Below are 6,322 nucleotides of genomic sequence, written 5' to 3'. Positions count from 1 at the left end.
AAATGTGAGAAGTTGATATGGAGAGAGATCCCCAAGAGTGGGAGTGGGCATTCTATTAATGAGATAGACAGCCGTTTCAAAGGCATAATCCCAATAAAGTTGAGGAACAGAGGCCTGATGCATAAGAGTCAGACCGGTCTCAACAATATGGCGATTAAGCCTTTCAACGGTGCCCTGTTATTGTTCATGTGTATAAGGGCAAGAAATTCTGTGATTTATGCCAAGAGTGGCAAAATAATAATGGAGAGAGCGAAACTCCCCCCCCAATCAGTTTGCACATTTTTTACTGTGGTAGAGAACTAGCGTTCTACCAATACTTGAAATTGCTTAAAAATAGAGAAGGCATCCGATTTGGCCTTAAGAGGGTAAAACCAAATAAAGCAGGTATAATCATCCACAAAAAGTAAGAAATAACGATGTCCTTCAGATGAAACAGTGGGGGAAGGTCCCCAAATGTCACTAAAAATTAAAAACAAAGGAGAACTGCTATAATTATGGGATTCACGCAGCGTCAAACGGCTTGATTTGCCCATTTGACATGCGGAACATAAATGCGGAGGCAAAGGTAACTTAATGTCCTTAACCATAAGACGAAGAGAGCGGTCATGTGGGTGACCCAAACGTTGGTGCCAGCGATCATAAATGGAAACCTGTGCAAGATTGGTGGAGGGAGGAAATGGCGATGGAGATGGTAGATGATAGAGTTTGTCTCTGCTAGGCCCCGTAAGAAGAATGCGATTGGAGATCGGATCCTTCACATGGAAATGGGTGGCATGAAATTCAAAGAAAACGTTGTTGTCAATAGTGAATTTATTTACAGAAAGTAAGGAATGAGACAAAGAAGGTACATGCAAAATATCAGAAAGAGACAAAGAACGGGACAAAGATGGAATAAAAGAAGTACCAATGTGAGAAATTGGAAGAGAGTTACCATCACCAATGAACAAACCGTGCTTACCATTGTAGGGCGCGTAGGAGGATAGTAACTGCAAGTCAGGTGTCGCATGATGAGTTTCCCCAATGTCAGGGATCTATGAAGCTAGGTTCGGGTTCACAGTGGGTGGGGGATAATGGCCATGATGTGGGGGGTAGTACGGTTGGGGTGGGTGGGGTGTGTATGGCTTTGGTTTGGAGTGGCATGGGTTTGGTTAGAGTGGGTATAGGGCTGTGGGGTGGGTAGTAATGGAGGGTTGGAATTAGCAACATAGGCGGATGGAGATGGAGTTTGGGTAGATGGTTGGCCAATGTTCCTGTTCTTGTAATAGCAGGTGGGGGCTTGATGGTTCATGCGCCCACAGATCGTGCAAGGGCTATGCACATAGGCATTGGATCTGCCAAAACCACTGGGTCCATTTGGACGGCCACCACCACCCCTCCCTCGACCGCGACCAGTAGGAGTGCTACGGCCAAAGGGCTGGGAAGGAGGACCGCGATTGTATTGAGTCATATTCGCAGTAGCATTGGCAGCTGGGTCCACAACAACTTGGCGAGACTGAAGCATCATGGCTGACCAGGAGCCCATGCATATTCGTATAACTGATCGGCTCTTGGCGATCCATCATAGTTGGCACGAGGGGCTAAAACTCAGAGCGTAAAGCGCAAAAAATGTGAAGATTGAGATCCTCCGTTGGGAGGGGCTTGCCGGTAGCACTTAAATCATCAAAGAGAGCATTGGCTCTACTTAAAAATTATGTAATGGCCTCATCTGGTTTTTGAACAAGTTGTTGAAGGGCAGCATTAATGGACAAGATCCTTGGAGTAGAAGCATTGCTATAGGCCGCATGGAGCGCGTCCCACAGTTGTTTACTGGTTTCTCGACCAACTGCAAGGGACATGGCCTCATTAGATAGAGAAGAAATGAGGATACTCATTATCAAGGAGTCTTTCTCCTCCCATTGTTCAACCTGCGATGCATCCTTGGGGCAGGGATTGGAGCCAGTGACACAACCATAAAATCGCTGGCCTTTGAGATATGGTACTATTTGGGTCTTCCAATAAACATAATTTTTGGAGGAAAGTTTAATAGAAAGGATTTGTGAAATGCTTGGTGTAGGTGTGATGGTGGAGGAGGGAGTAGAAGAACTTGGGGTGGAAGGAGGAGAGCCCATGTCATCCAAGGAAGAGAGGACGTGGGAGAATTAGACAGAAAAAAAAAAAGGATTACTCTTGCTCGTTGGAGCTGCTGGCTTATGATACCATGATAGAATGTGTATATTGATTGAATATTTGCTTAGCTTGGATTACAAATAAAGAGTGTAGTATATATAGGTGATGCAGTCCACAAGTTGGAGAGTCAATCACCCATGATATACAAACCATAAATAAAAGATTACAATGCCATGCAAGGAATTAAGATTGTGAGAGGATCATATGGGATTACAAGATTGCAGTGCTATGTATGGAAGATTGAGAGAGGATCATGAGGGATTCGATAGGATTGCAATAGGATTGCAATCAATTGCATACAAGGAAAGAAAGCGGTTATGATGGATATGGTCGGATATGGTCTGATAGCTTTGAACATCTTTGAATCAATATGGAACTTTGTTAATTAATAGCTACGAATGTGACCATGGAGATTAGCAAGGGAAGGATGGATAACTATATATCAGCCATCTTACATTGTTTCGATTATTTGTCACTAATTGATAGAGTCAGTTGACAGCGTGCCCTTGAAGGCTTAACTCTGTATTTTATTCGTCATATTACCCTATGCAACTTCCACCTCTCTCTCTCTCTCTCTCTCTCTCTGTGTGTACAAACTCCTCATGCTCTGGAGTACGAATCTCTCTTCATCTTTCTTCATCTCTATGGTAAATGGTACCATTACAGTCATCCACTATTAAAAACATCTGATATAATTAAATTGTACCATGGTAGTCATCCATCATTAAACATCTGACATAATTAAATTGTACCATTACAGCCATCCGCCATTAAAAAGGAACATGATATCAATGATTAAAGAAGTCTAAGAAATATGATCTCGCGGTGTGGAGGGCATGAAATGAAAGCCTCTCTCCATTCCGGGTTTGCCATTATCTTGACAGCTGTCTTCTCATATAATTTTTCATCTACATTGTTGACTATGTCTAGTACCTCTAAGGCCCTAGCAATGCTAAATTGCATTTCAGTAGTATTCTTGGATGTGGTAGACAAATTAGCATCCCACTCCAACCTGGATTTGATCATCTCTTGACTGGCCCTGGAAGCCATTGATAAATCAGAGTTTCCCTTTATTTTTCTCTTTGTATTTGAGTGTCTACTAATGGATCGACTTCCTCAGCATCACTAGAGTCCCTAAAAGACTCATCCATATTCTCCATACTCTTTGAATCAACATTTAATGATAAAGAATTACGACTACTCAAATTCCAATCACCACTTGCATAAGTGTCCCCATATATATGGGTGACTATACTTCTTGAGCTTTTCCCATTTAGGATTTGTTTGACATACAAAAACACCCACAATCAGTAATTCTCATAGTACTCTTCTATCCTCTTTAACAAAATTTTCTAAAAAGTTATAAGCTAACCTGTATCTGTGTTTCCCATATAGATTCGTCATCGACTGTGCAAGTTCGTGTCAAGCTAGTCCATCCAAATCTAGTTGTATCCAACAACTTTTTGAAACTGTTATATTCTTGCCTAAGTTTTGTCATTTTATTCCTCAACTGGAGCATACTATAATCCATGGGAAGCAAAATTTAACTCTTTTATTTTACCCCTCAAATTTCTAAAGCACAAAGCATATGGTTCCAGCAAGCCCAAGCCTAAGTAAAAAATGCTCAAGCCAAAAATGCTCCTTTGTTTTTGTAAGTGTGCAATATGGAAAGATAGAAATGAGTGAAGAGAGGAAAATCAACACAAGTCCATGTTGTGGTTTTGAGTCAGTTGATGGGTGGATTTATATATTACAAACTAAGGGTTTAGGGTTTTAGGGTTTGGGGTTTGGGATTTGGGGTTTAGGGTTTAGGGTTAAGGGTTTAAGGGTTTAGGATTTAGGGTTTAGGGTCTGGGGTTTTAGGGTTTTAGGGTTTGGGGTTTGGGGTTTAGGGTTTAGGCTGAGATTTCCATAACTGCGCGGATCCCATATAGTATGCCGTTTGATCCTCACAAGTGAACAACGCAATGTGGGGAACATTTGGTGGGGTACCAGAGGTGAAGAGGAAGACCAAGAAATAAAAAAAAGGTTTGTTACAATTACCACTCCAAAATCTTTCATATTTACTATTATCTCCCCCAAAAACTTTGAAACAACTGTTACCCTCCCCTATTGCATACTAATAACTAGCTGGCCCCCACCGTTATAGACCTGTAACGGAGGGGGTTAGTCGTGACAGTGTGCCGTTGTCACGGATTTTTTGAGACCAAAATGCCCTTTTGGGGTGGTAATTGTAAAAAACTCCCACCCCATCACCGTCCCTTCTCCTCCTCCTTCTTCTTCTCCTTCTTCTTCTTCCTGCTCACATTAACCGTACGAACCTCCAATGCTTGAATATATTGCATTGGAAACAGGCCAGCAGTATATACTGTACAGGAAGCTTATTATCACAAAAATAAATTTACTAGGTACGGTATCAAACTCTACCTTTCCAATAGAAGCTGCAGGTCGAGCTCCCTTGAGGTTGAACAAAGTATCTGGAATTGTAGAAGAGTGACAATGAAATCCAAAACAGCATTCAATATCATGTAAATCTCAGTAAAAAAGGTTATCGATCTTTAATATACAGGTGATATCTCCAGTCCTTGATCTGACTCCTCTCTCTTCCTCTTTGTGTATGTGTTACTATTTATCATTGTAATATCCAGCAAGTGCACTTAATTAATGTAGCTTAATTTGATCTTTAAAATAAAGTGGTGATCATGACATGATGGTTCCATTCGTGGCTACGGAAGCGTGGATAAAATCCCTCAACTACTCTATCATTGATGAATGGAGGTCATGGATCGTTGATGGCCAAATAGAGTGGTGGGTCTTAGACTTGCATTAAGTAGTAGTAGTAGTTTTCATATTTTGATTCTTTATGAATGGAACTTTGTGATTAATCTGATGAATGGCTGCCCCTCAGGAGTAAGGAGTCAGGAGTACTAATATGTCAATTTTGTGTCTCCTTCGGTTTAATTTGGTGTAGATATACCAGGACTTACTCCAACCGCATGACATTTGCCACTGTAAAGGCAAGATAAGTTCTTCAGTTCAATGGAGTTGTTATATATTCAGTACTGTTTGCTTCTTTTTTCTTTTTGTTTTTTAAGCAGCAAGAATGAATGAAGGAAAATATTTTGAGAGTGACAAAAGCTAGCTAGGCTGATACAGTGTTTATCTATTGCATGCAGGGAGGATGGCACACGGCTCCAGAGTTCAAGCCTAAGGAATGCATTGCTATGTTCAACCGCTGGATTTCTGAAGAACCTCTGTAATTAACCACATTTAAGTTACAGAGCTCCAAATCTACTGTTCAGCTTTGCTTTAGCCAAAAAAAAGTTGGTGATGATGAATGGGCCTTCACTTTAAGTTTTGTATGCGAATATTGTTTTAGAACACATCATTCTCCTTCTATGCTCCCTGGAGAATCACGTCATTCTGCAGGTTGAGCTCCCTGGAGAATCACGATGTCTCTCTACAACAAGAGAATAAGAGCAGGATCTGAGAGATCCTTGGAGACGAAGGAGAAGAAGGAGAAGAAGGCCACCCTTGGAGGTTCGTACGGTTAAAGTGAGCAGGAAGAAGACGAAGGAGAAGAAGAAGGAGAAGAAGGAGGAGGAGGAGAAGGGACGGTGATGGGGTGGGAGTTTTTTACAATTATCACCCCAAAAGGGCATTTTGGTCTTAAAAAATCCGTGACAACGGCACACTATCACGACTAACCCCCTCCGTTACAGGTCTGTAACGGTGGGGGCCAGTTAGTTATTAGTATGCAACAGGAGAGGGTAACAGTTGTTTCAAAGTTTTTGGGGGGGGGGGAGATAACAATAAATATGAAAGATTTTGAGGTGGTAATTGTAAAAAACCCTAAAAAAAAAGACTTTGCTTCCATTCCATCCGCCTGACTTCCCTTAAAATTAAGTTTCAGACCAATAATTACTGATTGATATCGACTTTGCTTCTTTGAATACGCCTCCTCCTCCCTGTGACCTTTTCTTCTCCCTCCTCAAGTCCAAATGCAGATTGTCTCTGTTCTCTCACTCTTACTTCCTTCCTTTCTTGAACCTCACAACCCACATTGCCAAATTGATGATTCTGTAAGGTTTTAATCTTTAATTTAATATATAATTAATATAGGGTAAATTACACAGCACTCCATGGTTTTCAAACA

At 41.3% G+C, this 6,322-nt stretch overlaps 1 pseudogene; it reads left to right on the top strand.

Annotated features, from left to right (window-relative positions):
* Positions 1 to 538: 538 nt before the first annotated feature.
* Positions 539 to 5,495, top strand: LOC122645429 (annotated as a pseudogene).
* The last annotated feature ends 827 nt before the right edge of the window (positions 5,496 to 6,322 follow it).

The sequence above is a fragment of the Telopea speciosissima genome, chromosome 11 (genome assembly GCF_018873765.1).
Source record: "Telopea speciosissima isolate NSW1024214 ecotype Mountain lineage chromosome 11, Tspe_v1, whole genome shotgun sequence".
Taxonomy (NCBI): domain Eukaryota; kingdom Viridiplantae; phylum Streptophyta; class Magnoliopsida; order Proteales; family Proteaceae; genus Telopea; species Telopea speciosissima.
Note: the sequence above shows the minus strand (reverse complement) of the source record. Positions and strands in the feature narration are given on the sequence as shown.